This window comes from Anomaloglossus baeobatrachus, chromosome 1 (assembly GCF_048569485.1).
Source record: "Anomaloglossus baeobatrachus isolate aAnoBae1 chromosome 1, aAnoBae1.hap1, whole genome shotgun sequence".
Lineage (NCBI taxonomy): Eukaryota > Metazoa > Chordata > Amphibia > Anura > Aromobatidae > Anomaloglossus > Anomaloglossus baeobatrachus.
The window spans coordinates 741,209,682-741,224,298 of NC_134353.1; the positions used below are offsets into that span (position 1 = coordinate 741,209,682).

General features: G+C 45.3%; 1 protein-coding gene across 9 annotated transcripts in view; it reads left to right on the forward strand.

Annotated features, from left to right (window-relative positions):
- The window catches only part of PITPNM2 (phosphatidylinositol transfer protein membrane associated 2), a 487,362-nt gene that overhangs the window by 87,660 nt on the left and 385,085 nt on the right, over positions 1-14,617 (forward strand). For all 9 annotated transcript variants that reach the window (XM_075322875.1, XM_075322922.1, XM_075322937.1 and 6 more), the window contains exon 2: positions 10,378-10,459. The gene's annotated coding sequence lies outside the window, so the exon portion shown is untranslated. The remainder of the gene's footprint in view (positions 1-10,377; positions 10,460-14,617) is intronic.

Genomic DNA, 14,617 nt, shown 5'->3' on the forward strand with positions numbered 1-14,617 from the left:
GTGTCAGTTGGGCCAGAGCGAGCGTGCATTGCGTGAGGGGGCGGGGCCTGCAGAGAGCCGGGGCGAGAGGCCAATCCGTGGGGGGGGGGCGGGGCCATGGCGAGCCCAGCGGCCAATCAGCTTTGTGTCACCGTAAGGACACAATTTTGGAGCATGACAGACAGACAGACAGACAGACAGAATAAGGCAATTATATATATAGATACATATACCTACACTATACCTATACTACCAGGTGAGCACCCAATATGCCGGTATAAAGTTAACTACTTCTAGGACAAATACATTAAAATGTCTATTCTCTATGTATAAGAGCCCTGCGTAATAAAAACATCGGTTAAATTAAATTTTTGACATTAGATTATAAAAGCAGCATCATATAGAGCAGTTATAGCTGAGCGTACATATATATATATATACATACACCGTATATGTATATATATCTATATCTATATATTTATATACCGTGTGTGTGTGTGTGTATATATATATATATATATATATATATGTATATATAATATATATATATGTATGTATATATATATATATATATATATATATGTATATATATATATATATATGTATATAAAAATAATATACAGTGTGTATATATACGTATATATTGTGGGTACTAGCTATGGTAGGCAATGGCAGGGATGCAGTAAAGAGGCACAAATAGGTTCTGTTTTTGGATTGAGAACCTGTTTGTGCCTCTGTACTGTGTCCCTGCCATTGAATACCAGAGCTAGTACTCACAATGCATGTATTTTTCTTTTATGCGAAAATAGTAAAACATAAATTTTGTAAATTGGATATTGTTGTTATCGTATCATCCTCCAGAATAAAGTTAATGTCAATTAAGCTGAAAAGTGAAGAATTTAAGGCCCTGTCACACACAGAGATAAATCTGTGGCAGATCTGTGGTAGATCTGTGGTTGCAGTGAAATTGTGGACAATCAGTGCCAGGTTTGTGGCTGTGTACAAATGGAACAATATGTCCATGATTTCACTGCAACCACAGATCTGCCAAAGATTTATCTCTGTGTGTGACAGTGTGCCTTTAGACAAAATCTTTAATTATCGTTTCTATATACCAAAAATTTGTTTGCGCAAAAATAGAACATATATAAAACTATATTAACTGGGTACCACCATTATTATACTGAACCACAGAATTAGTAGATAGCTAAGTTGTGCAGCAGATGAATAGCGGAAAATATAAATCATCAAAAAACAACAGAACTATAGAGTTTTTTAATGTTTTCCCACAAAGTTAATAAACGTTAGGTAATAAGATACTTCGGCCCAGTGGCGTAACTACCGCGGTCGCAGCGGTCACGCGACCGGGCGGTTTGGGGCCCGCGGGGACCCGGCAGATCAGCAGCCAGCTCCTCTCAGTGAGAGAGAAGCTGCGCTGATCTGTCACAGTGCACGCGCCCACTATATGACCCGCTGCCGCCCCCGACACCGGGCCCTCCTGCCCGATGTCAGCGGCGGCACCGGGGCCCCCCTCCCCCGTCACTGCGCACAGTAATAATGAAGCATAGAGCGGCCGGCGCCGCTCTGCATCATCATTCTCCCCCTGTGCCTGCGCGGTGACGTCACTCCTGTGCGACTGCTGTGCTGAGTGCACAGAGCGCAGGGAGGGAGGACGCCGACCGCAGCACCGGGAGAACGAGGAGAGGGGAGGACGAGCAGCAGTGGAAGGAGGAGAGCAGGGAGTACAGCAGCAGTGGAACAAGGAGACGTCAGGACAGAGCAGCAGTGGAAGGAGGAGAGCGGTGAGTACTTGTTTTTTTTTTATATATATATAAGTGAGTACACGGTGGTCAGAGGCCTGGAGTAGGGAGGCTGCATTATACTGTACATGGAGGCCTGGGGTGGGAAGGCTGCCTGATACTGTACATAGAGGCCTGGGATGGGGAGGCTGCATGATACTGTACATGGAGGCCTGGGGTGGGAAGGCTGCCTGATACTGTACATGGAGGCCTGGGGTGGGGAGGCTGCCTGATACTGTACATGGAGGCCTGGGGTGGGGAGGCTGCATGATACTGTACATGGAGGCCTGGGGTGGGGAGGCTGCATGATACTGTACATGGAGGCCTGGGGTGGGGAGGCTGCCTGATACTGTACATGGAGGCCTGGGGTGGGGAGGCTGCATGATACTGTACATGGAGGCCTGGGGTGGGGAGGCTGCATGATACTGTACATGGAGGCCTGGGGTGGGGAGGCTGCATGATACTGTACATGGAGGCCTGGGGTGGGGAGGCTGCCTGATACTGTACATGGAGGCCTGGGGTGGGGAGGCTGCCTGATACTGTACATGGAGGCCTGGGGTGGGGAGGCTGCATGATACTGTACATGGAGGCCTGGGGTGGGGAGGCTGCATGATACTGTACATGGAGGCCTGGGGTGGGGATGCTGCATGATACTGTACATGGAGGCCTGGGGTGGGGAGGCTGCATGATACTGTACATGGAGGCCTGGGGTGGGGAGGCTGCATGATACTGTACATGGAGGCCTGGGGTGGGGAGGCTGCATGATACTGTACATGGAGGCCTGGGGTGGGGAGGCTGCATGATACTGTACATGGAGGCCTGGGGAGGCTGGCAGCATTATTATAGATGGAGGCCTGGGGAGGCTGGCTGCATTATTATACATGGAGGCCTGGGGAGGCTGGCTGCATTATTATACATGGAGGCCTGGGGAGGCTGGCTGCATTATTATACATGGAGGCCTGGGGAGGCTGGCTGCATTATTATACATGGAGGCCTGGGTAGGCTGGCTGCATTATTATACATGGAGGCCTGGGGAGGCTGGCTGCATTATTATACATGGAGGTCTGGGGATGCTGGCTGCATTATTATACATGGAGGTCTGGGGAGGCTGGCTGCTATATTATACATGGAGGCCTGGGAGGCTGGCTGCTATATTATACATGGAGGCCTGGAGAGGTTGGCTGCATTATTATATATGGAGGCCTGGTGAGGCTGCATAATAAACATGAAGGACACCTTATACATTGAATATAGAGGTGTAATATACATAGAGGTCTATGAGGCTGCATTATACTGGAGGTCTATAGGGCTGCATTAAAATGGAGGTCGGGGGGGGCTGTATAATACAAAATGAAGGGACCCCTTATACATGGAATATAGGGGTGAATTATACATGGAGGAGTATGGGGCTGCATAATACCATCTGAAGTTTTATGGGGTTGTGTTATAATACATATAGGACTATGGGGGCTACATTATAATATCTGGAGGACTATGGAGGCTACCTTATACACGGACTATGGAAGTGCATTATAAAACATGGAGGACTATGTGGTGCAGTATAATATATGGAGAACTATGGGGTGAATTTTAATACATGGAGAACTATGGGAAATGCATTATAATTGAAGGGCTACTTTATACATGGAAGATTATGGGGGTGCATTATAATATATGGAGGGCTCTGCATTCTAATATATGAAGGGTTATGTGGGACCCTTTATACAATTATTTGGACGGCTATGTGGGGGCTGTTATAGTATTTTGAGAACTTTATACAGGGGGGACAAAGATACAAGTATGGGATGGAAATGTTTTGTGCTGAGGGAAAAAGGCTCTTTCCCTCAGCAGCCAACTTTCCCATACTCTGCTATACATCTCTCAGCACCTAGCTTTCCCATGTTCTGATATACATCTCTCAGCACCCAGCTTTCCCATGCTCTGCTATACATCTCTCAGCACCCAGCTTTCCCATGTTCTGCTATACATCTCTCAGCACCCAGCTTTCCCATGTTCTGATATACATCTCTCAGCACCCAGCTTTCCCATGCTCTGCTATACATCTCTCAGCACCCAGCTTTCCCATGTTCTGCTATACATCTCTCAGCACCCAGCTTTCTCATGCTCTGATATGGGAAAGCTGGGTGCTGAGGACAAGATAAATATCAGAACATAGGAAAGCTGGGTGCTGATAGAGGGATTTCAGGGTGCTGTGGGTGAGAGCCAAGTGTCAGCGTCATTATCCTGTACCCCGAGTGTCAGTGTCATTATCCCCTACCCCAAGTGTCTGTGTATGTGGAGGGGGGGCCCAGGTCTAAACTTTGCACCGGGGCCCATCCAACTCTAGTTACGCCACTGCTTCGGCCCTAAAATGCTGTCACTGACAAATATAATTCCTTCTGAAAATAACAAAAAACAAGCACTGTATGTCAAAGAAAAACTATTAGTACTCCTGGAATGTGACCATGAAACACAGAAACAAGACTGCTTTGTAATAAAGCAGAAATATAGGCACATCATTATGGGCTAAAGGGTCCCTCCAATGTTATTCATCCATCTAAAGTGACATCCTGCAATGGGAGAACAGCCTACATGATTTTTGGCACAGTTGATACACAGTAGTGTAACGCCTCAGGAGCTTCATAGACGTTTTCTATTCTAATTAATAGGATCTGTGCACATTTCTCACCGGGTATGATTACTAGCTTGCATGCAGATGTTTCTCCATGCCCACTCTCAGATGGGGCAGAACATTGCAAGTGCATTTTAAGGGTTCAGCAGAACAGTTTCATACAGTGATTATTTTGCTTTTCACTTAGTTTCTCAATCTGTTAAATTGTCTCCCATTTTCTTACTTAAAATTATACTAAATGTTTAGGAATGGTTGAAGTTGCCATGCTCTAGAGCAGAGGTCCCCAACCTTTCTGACTCTGAGAGCCACATTCAGCTCTGAGAGAGTGTTGTGAGCAGGGTCGGACTGGGCTGTCTGGGGCCCACCAGGGGAATTGACTCCAGGGGCCCTCCCTACAGCTAAACATAAACACTCATTAGCGTTATCCCCATTATTGTGTTGCTTTGACTGTATACACAGGCGACTCCTGCACATCTATATTGTGCACCATAACTGGAATATACAATTATAGTAGTTTGCAGTAATGGGGTCTTTGCTGAAAACAAGTTATCACCGATCTACAGGTTAGGTTGGTGATAACTTATTGATCGGTGGAACCAGACCAGTGGAAACCGCACCGATAGGAAGATTGGGGAACTTTTTGCAGCGGCAGGTGGGGTGTGACACCGCAGCTCCATTCAAACCTCTGTGGAGCAGCCAGATAAAAACAAGCACAGCGCCCGCAGCAACTGAGGGAATGAATGGATCAAGGGTCGAATCGGACACTAGCTCCAGTGTAATGGGGGATAAAAGTTACACGATTGGTGCAGGTCTCAGCAGTCGGACCCCACTGATGAATATGTTATCACTTATCCTTAGGCCACGTTCACACGTTCAGTATTTTTTCAGTATCTTACATCAGTATTTGTAACCAAAACTAGCAGTGGGTGAAAAATACAGAAGTTGTGCTCGAGTTTCTATTACACTTTTTCTCTGATTTTACCACTCTTGGTTTTGGCTTCAAATACTGAGGTAAAAAACTCACTGAATACTCAGTGTGTGCACGTGGCCTTAGTGAAGGTGATTACCTGTTTTCACTGGAGAACCTCTGTAAGTGCATATTTACTGTAGTGTAATAGTCACAGGACAGGGAGGGGTTAAATGTTTAAGTATTTAATTTCTATTGGAAATAATCTCCCCCTTATAGAGAGAAAAAGTGACCTCCATACACAACACAATCCACTATACCAAAACCAATAATACCACATACAAGGGAGAAATACTGCCACACTGTGACCAGACCACATATTACCACCAAACAGTGACCAAATACAGCCACATACAAGGGTGAAATACCAAGACCAGACCACATATTACCACCAGTGACCGAATACAGCCACATACAAGGGAGAAATACCACCACACCGTGACCAGACCACAAGTTTTCAATTGGGTTAAGGTCAGGAGACTGACTAGGCCACTGCAACACCTTGATTTTTTCCCTCTTGAACCAGGCCTTGGTTTTCTTGGCTGTGTGCTTTGGGTCGTTGTCTTGTTGGAAGATGAAATGACGACCCATCTTAAGATCCTTGATGGAGGAGCGGAGGTTCTTGGCCAAAATCTCCAGGTAGGCCGTGCTATCCATCTTCCCATGGATGCGGACCAGATGGCCAGGCCCCTTGGCTGAGAAACAGCCCCACAGCATGATGCTGCCACCACCATGCTTGACTGTAGGGATGATATTCTTGGGGTCGTATGCAGTGCCATCCAGTCTCCAAACGTCACGTGTGTGGTTGGCACCAAAGATCTCGATCTTGGTCTCATCAGACCAGAGAACCTTGAACCAGTCTGTCTCAGAGTCCTCCAAGTGTTCATGAGCAAACTGTAGACGAGCCTTGACATGACGCTTTGAAAGTAAAGGTACCTTACGGGCTCGTCTGGAACGGAGACCATTGCGGTGGAGTACGTTACTTATGGTATTGACTGAAACCAATGTCTCCACTGCCATGAGATCTTCGCGGAGCTCCTTCCTTGTTGTCCTTGGGTTAGCCTTGACTCTTCGGACAAGCCTGGCCTCGGCACGGGTGGAAACTTTCAAAGGCTGTCCAGGCCGTGGAAGGCTAACAGTAGTTCCATAAGCCTTCCACTTCCAGATGATGCTCCCAACAGTGGAGACAGGTAGGCCCAACTCCTTGGAAAGGGTTTTGTACCCCTTGCCAGCCTTGTGACCCTCCACGATCTTGTCTCTGATGGCCTTGGAATGCTCCTTTGTCTTTCCCATGTTGACCAAGTATGAGTGCTGTTCACGAGTTTCGGGAGGGTCTTAATTAGTCAGAAAAGGCTGGAAAAAGAGATAATTAATCCAAACATGTGAAGCTCATTGTTCTTTGTGCCTGAAATACTTCTTAATACTTTAGGGGAACCAAACAGAATTCTGGTGGTTTGAGGGGTTGAATAATAAATGACCCTCTGAATAAACTTTTCACAATTTAAAAAAAAAATAAAAAAAGAAATAACATTCTTTTTTGCTGCAGTGCATTTCACACTTCCAGGCTGATCTACAGTCCAAATGTCACAATGCCAAGTTAATTCCGAATGTGTAAACCTGCTAAATCTGCAGGGGGTTGAATACTACTTGTAGGCACTGTACAAGAGAGTAATACCGCCACACCAAAATCACAACACATAGTGACCGAATACAACTACATACAAGGGAGAAATACCGTGACACTATAACCACACCCCATAATGACCAAATAATACCACACACGAGACAAATATCAGTACAACATGACTAGAGAACATATTACTACCACACAAGGACACTTAATATTACAATAATGATCATGAATAAAAACTACAATGCTAATAATTAATATTATCATCAGTGCCATAATACACAGGAGTTCTGTATATATTGTATAGGTAATACAGTGATGACCAGTGACATTATATACAGGAGCTCTGTATACAGTGTATTGTATAGTGTGTGTGTTCATTTAATACACTGACTTACTAGTGACGTCTCTAGCTGACTTTATTCATCTTCACATTTTTTCTTCATCCGGCACTGACTGCCATCACTTCTTCCTGCCATGACGCGACTCTGCAGAAAATAACAGTTACCTATAGCTGATCACTCCCAGAGCATATTCATCACTATTTCCTCAATTTCTACACTATGTCAGACTCTTGTTCCCCCATTGGAGACACTATCCTCAAAATTAACATATTTCATCAGCAATAATGTGCCCCAATTTGCCCCTACAGTAATTATGCCCCATGTGCCACCATAAACTAATAATGTATGTCCCTCATTCTGGCCCCATATAGTATTTGTGTCCCTCATCCTGGCCCCTTTTATTTAATAATGTCTGGGGAAACAAGTGGAATCAGAAGGGATTCTTAATTGCTTCCTGCACAAAATATCCCCAACACACTGCTCCTCTCCAAAATAGCCCCACAAAGTGCTCTTTTCCAAAATGTCCCCCAAAAATTTGCCCTTTCTATAATATCTCCCCCATACTAAATCCCTGTATAAACCCCCCTCCCACTCCTCATTATACTATGCTGCCTTCCACAATCCTTGATGCCTCATTATGTCCCCCATTAAAAAAATAAAAATAAATTTTTATTTTTATATAGCGCTAACATATTCCGCAGCGCTTTACATACATCAGCAACACTGTCCCCCATTGGGGCTCAAAATTTAAATTCCCTATCTGTATGTCTTTTGGAGTGTGGGAGGAAACCGGAGAACCCGGAGGAAACCCACGCAAACATGGGGAGAACATACAAACTCCTTGCAGATGTCCTTGGTGGGATTCGAACCCAGGATCCCAGCGCTGCAAGGCTGCAGTGCTAGCCACTGAGCCACCGTGCCGCACATTGCCCTATAATGTCCCAATTTCTTTCATAGAGTCCCCCACTGACCTATAATGCCCCAATTTGCTTCATAATGTCCCCCATTACCCTATAATGTCCCCCACTGCCTTATAATGTCCCCCACTGCCCTATAATGTCCCCCACGGCCCTATAATGTCCCCCACTGAACCATAATATGCTCCATAAAGTCCCCCATCGCTTCTTAATGCCTCTTATAAAATAACACTGCTCCTCCCCCACCACAGCCCGTCATGTAAAATTATTGTACGTCCTCTTCATCTCCTCTGGAGCACTTACCTGTGCCTGCGCGTCCTCTTCATCCCTGCAGCTGCGGCCCTGGTAATGATGCATGTCGGTGCAGGACTGAGGCGCGCTCCTCTGCCTCAGTCCTGTTGCGTCCTCCTCCTCTGCAGCCTCGGCCCCGGGGGATGACGTCCCGTCGCGGTGCGGGGCTGAGCAGCGCTGCTCTGCCTCCTGTCAACGGCCGCACTGTACAAATGTATTCGCGCCTGAAAGACGCGCATACATTTGAATACCGGCGTGGTCTCCAGGTCCTGCACACCTCATTGGTGCAGGCTTGGGGACTCCCACAGTGCACCACTAGGACCTTTGGTGAGTCACATGACACACGTGATGTCACTAAAGGTCCTGCAACTGCGGAAACTTCAGTGATCGTACAGAACTTGTACAATCATTGAAGTCTATGATTGAAAGGCTGGGGGCCCCTCAGAGCGTGGGGGCCCTGGATGAGCTGCTCAGTTTGGCCACCAATAAACGCTGGCCCTGAGAAACAGGCGGTCCCGCGGCACTGTACAGCGGCCCCGCACTATATAAGGCACGGGGGCCCACTGAGGGCCCGGAGCCTACCAGGGGATTCCCCGCTACCCCGGTGGGCCAGATCGACCCTGGTCGGGAGCCACATCCAGCTCTGAGAAAGGGTCACGAGCCACATTCAGCTCTGAGAGAAGGTCATGTGTCACATCCAGCTCCGAGAGAGGGTCATGAGTCACAGCCAGCTTTGAGAGAGGGTCACAAGCCACATTCAGCTCTGAGAAATGATTGTGAGCCAAATCCAGCTCTGATAGAGGGTCACAAGCCACATTCAGCTCTCAGAAATTTGTTGTGAGCCACATCCAGCTCTGACAGAGGGTCACAAGCCACATTCAACTCTGAGAGAGGGTCATGAGCAACATTAAGCTCTGATAGATGGTTGTGAGCCATATCCAGCTCTGAGAGAGCGTTATGATCCACATTCAGCTCTGAGAGAGGGTCATGAGCTACATCCGGCATCCCCCTATTTCTTCTGAGAAGAATACCCTTTTAGACTTATATCTAAAGCCTGCTTTACACGTTGCAATTTCGCATACGATATCGTATGCGATTTGCAACGCCCCCATTGTATGTGCAGCACGTTCAATTTGTTGAACGTGCCGCACATACGATTAACCCCTGTCACACATACTTACCTTCCATACAACCTCGATGTGGGCGGCGAACATCCACTTCCTGGAGTGGGAGGGACGTTTGGCGTCACATGGACGTCACGCGGCAGCCGGCCAATAGAAGCGGAGGGGCGGAGCTGAGCGGGACAGCTGAGCGGGACGTAAACATCCCGCCCACCTCCTTCTTTCCGCATTCTGGGCCGGGAGCCGCAGGAGGCAGGTGAGATCTGTTCATCGTTCCCGTTGTGTCACACACTGCGATGTGCGCTACCCCGGGTACGATGAACATTCTGATGTTCAATTCGTCAGGAATGAACGACGTGCATGCGATGAACGGTTTTTCGTTCAATCGCAATTGCACGTCGCTGTCACACGCTACAACGTACCTTACGATGCCGGATGTGCGTCACTTACGACGTGAGCCCGCCGACACATCGTAAGATATCTTGTAGCGTGTAAAGCGGGCTTTAGAAGAACTAAAGCATAGGTTAGTGCATTCTGCACCATAGACCTACTTTTCCTACAGCAACATGAACATTATTGTGCTTGCCTCCAGCCATTTCAGAGAACATAGTTACCATGTTTGTACATTCTGCATATATTTTCCATGTATATTGTGTAATCATGCACTTATCATCTGTAATCTGTCTTTTTGCTTTAGTGTGAAGAAAAAACATGAAGGAAATTTATGCTTTTGGGATTTCCAGATGTCCATTGTATACGAAAGACTAGGAGCCAAACAGGTAATACTGCCATTCAGATGTGGACGGAGCGCGCTTTCCTAATCCTTTCCTGCGTTCTTACGCGTCTTACGCTCTATCTTGGCTGAGCAGCTGGACATCTCCTGTAACCAAATTATATCCATTTGCTTTGCTATTTCCAGATATTCTTTCTGCCTCCTGCGGAGCCTGTTATATGTCATTCATGTGCTATTTATTTCCAGAGAGTTTTACAATAATTATCCATAATTTAATTTCCCTTGTGTTAGAATCTATTTTTGATTGTAAGGTCACTGTGGACGGCTATTGCTGTATAGTTATTTATATATCATTTGCTGAAACTTGTACAAGAACATCACATTACAGGATAGCAAGTGTAAAAGCTAGGAGCTTTATATAAAGTGTCAGCTAGTAGCATTCGTAGCTGTCTGAACCCATAGGAACTTATTTTTTTAGATGCCTGATTTGTCAGAGCTGTTTGGTTTGTACACTGGAAATATCAGCCTCCTGATAACGTATTCATGATCCTTTATTACAACTAACTATTACTGAAGTCTATGATATTATATTTTTGTGTATATGACTAGTCCAGTTCTCACAATCACAGTGGTGCAAATGACAAACCAAAATTAGCAGAGAGGAGAAGAGGAACAACTTATCCTTCTTCCTGTCGTCCCTGTACGTGCTGGTCTGTTAATTACATCACTATCGGAATGATAAAAGCGAAAAAGCCGGGATGAATGACGGCGCTCCTGGACTAGTCTGGGTACATGTTCATTAGGATTGAATAGACTGCAACAACACTTGAGCGTCCTAAAAAACATTATTTAAAGGATTATTGTCACACTTGTGGGTGTGGATCCACTGTACCATGGGACCGGGCTCACCCTAGAGGAGCATAACAAAGCGGCTACCTCGTCTTCACTAGAGCCTCTGATAGTGAGGTTAATCTTGTGCTGGAAGGCAGCTGCAAGGTACCATTCCAGGGAAACTCTTGGCAGCGTAGCAGCTGCCCCTAGGGGTGAGGGAAACAGGACGGACTCAGGTGTAGGCAAGATGGCTGCAATATGCTGGTCTGCTGAAACCGACAGGAAGGCTGGTACAGGCTGGACAGCTAGAACAGGTACTGTCAGGACAGGTACACCGTACGGGTACTAGAACACAGATACAGGTTAGTGGGCACCAGATACGGGTACAGGATATGGGCACCGGATATGGGTACAGTATACGGGACCTGACAACTAACAAACATACATCAAGTGAATGTACACATTGCTTAGGCACATCCCAGAATGGAGGATGCCTTAAATACCCATAGGCTGAGGTACTTCCAGGTTAGAAGACACTGGCCCTTTGATAGATGGAAAGAGTGCATGCGCCCTAAGCACTCTACCGGGAGACCTGTGCGGCATGCGCAGGCCCTGAGAGCAGGAGGCAGTGACGAGGACAGAATCTACCTCTGAACGCTGGGAAGGGGAGTATGCCTGTGTCCCTGCCAGGAGTAGGAAGTTGGACAGCCGTTATAATGATAAAGTGTTTATAATACATAACAGGGGTAAAGCCCCTTCACAGGTACTTTACGTCAGTCTGAAATGCTTGCTGGTGTAACATGTAACAAAATTCTGATGGATGGGAACCTACTTCAAACTGATTCAGACTGTGTTTATGGTGTACACAGCCATCCCGTAATGTTCCAAATCAGATTACACTATGCCTGAAGTGTCGGAGTGTCCCCTCACCAACTTATGGAATGGAGTATGAGAGCGCACGTTCACACAAGAGCACTGGAAAGACGTCTCAGGCTATATACAGACATTGGATGTGCAGATATATACAAGGATCAGTCAATGAATATATGTGGGCATAGATAGTAGCTAGTTATGTACAAATATTATGATATGTCTATGTACCACATATTTAGGACAGAAAGATGCCAAGAAAAGGCTGATCGGTAATAGAAATACAATCTGCAGCAGCGAAAACATTGATTTTATCAAAATGACAGCAAACAGCTCAGTAAGTGACACATCACTGGAATCAGGGTCTCTGTCTCTACATTAGGCTGCTTTCAGATGGGGTAGGAAAAACCTGGTGAGATTCCCTTTAAGTAGATGAAACTCCCTACTCAGAGCTGTTGAGTTCACTGATTGGCTACCATGCTTTTGACGTGATGTCAGCGCTGCAGCCAGTGACTGGTAGACCCTGGAAGGCGAGTACATCGCGATTTGTTTCTTTAGAAACCTGTAGCCGGGGACTCTCATATACCAAAGGTGAACATCGCTTTTAATAACCAAAACAGGTCATGGACAAGAGAAGCGCTAATCACATGTCCTTTGTTTTAATTTTGGACAATCACTTCACAATTATACTGGGCTTTGTAGATCGTGAGATTTTCTTGCTGCTGTTATTGATATTCTTATGCAACATAATAAAGGAAATCTGGCCAGCACAGACCCCCTGAGGTTCGTTCTCTAATATAGGCAGCTCTGTGCTATAGTTCCCTGTTGATGCCCATTTTGATGTGTTGCTAGCTGCACTAATGTTAAATAGACAAAAAGTATTTATATTCTAGGTTCCTATGGACGGCATCTACTGCTGTATCTTGTGATCTCCAGTGTGTGCCATCTGCATTCATACTAATCCTTATTTATACAGCCATATTAATGCTCCTCATGATGGACTGATCATTTTCTTCTCAATCAGTTTTGGAGTCCTTTTCTCTGGTGGAATTACAATTGCAGAAATATATGTATTTTGATTATATATGAGTGACATTCAGTATGTAGTACAGGGGCATTTCTAATGATAACTTGCTGTGTTACCAAGAACTTTGCTGCAAAACTATACATACTGTACATCTATACATAAAACTCCTGCCTTGGACAGCCATATTATACCTTAGACTTGCACTCGTTATATTAGAAATAGATAGAATAGAAGACACATTATATACAGGAAGCAGATTATCTAAATATACCATAACTGTCTACATTCACTATATGGACATAGGTATTGGGACACCTATACATTACACCTGTAGGAGCTTTTATGACATCCCATTTTAAATCCATATGTATTAATATAGAGGCGACCCCCACTTTGCAGCTAAAATATCTTCTACTTTACTGGGAAGACTTTCTACAATATTTGGAGTGTGTCTTTGGGAATTGTTGCCCATTTATCAAGAAGAACATTTGTGAGGTCTGGTGTTGGATGTGAGTGCCTGGTTCACAATCTCTGTCCTAGCTCATTCCAAAAGTGTTTGATGGGTTTGAGTTTGGGCCTCTGTGTGAGCCAGCCAACATCTTTCATATTAAAGTTGCCCAACCATGTTTTTATATATTTTACTGGGCACAGTTATGCTGGAACTGAAAAAGAGCCTTCACCCAACTTCCTTAAAAATGTTTGAAGGTTACAAATGTCCAAAATCTCTTGGTAGGGTTAGGGATTAAGATTTCCCTTCACCAAAATTTAGGAGCCCAAGCCGAGCCTTGACAAACAGCCACATAGCACTGTCTTACCTTGCGCTGAGAAGGTTTAAGGCTATGTGCGCACTTTGCGTCGAGGTAGTTGCAGTTCAAAAAGTATCCTCTGGCAGAAAGGGCAATGCTTTGTAAAAATGCATGTAAAACGCAAAGAAAGTAGCTTATGCGCACCTTGCGGTTTTCTTGAGTTTTTAGTGCTTTTCCGGTGCTTTTAGAAACGCTGCAGTTTTGTATTAAATTGAATGGATGGGAAACGCAGACAAAATGGCAAAAACAATTGACATGTTGCTTCTTTGAACGCTGAGTTTTTGCCCAGATGTATGCAAATTAAACGCAGCGTTTTGAACAACACAGTGCACACAAGAAAGTTCAATGTCCCATTGACTTTGCTTGAAAAGCATAACGCAAGCATTTTGGCATGAAAATGCTGCAGTTGAAAAAGCAGTGGAAAAGCAGGTAAAAAGCAAAGTGCGCACATAGCCTTAAACACTATTAATGTGCAGATTAACTCCATATTTGCAGGCAAGTAGTATATTAACAGATGACAGGTTCCCTTTAAGATTTGTGTTTTCATTAAGCTAGGTTTACACGCAATACAGTACCCTACACTGAGCACAATATTGAGGTTTCTGTCAGAATCCCTGAAAAACTGTATTCGGATGGGAACAATAAGGAGAACCTTGATGGGGCCCTTCAT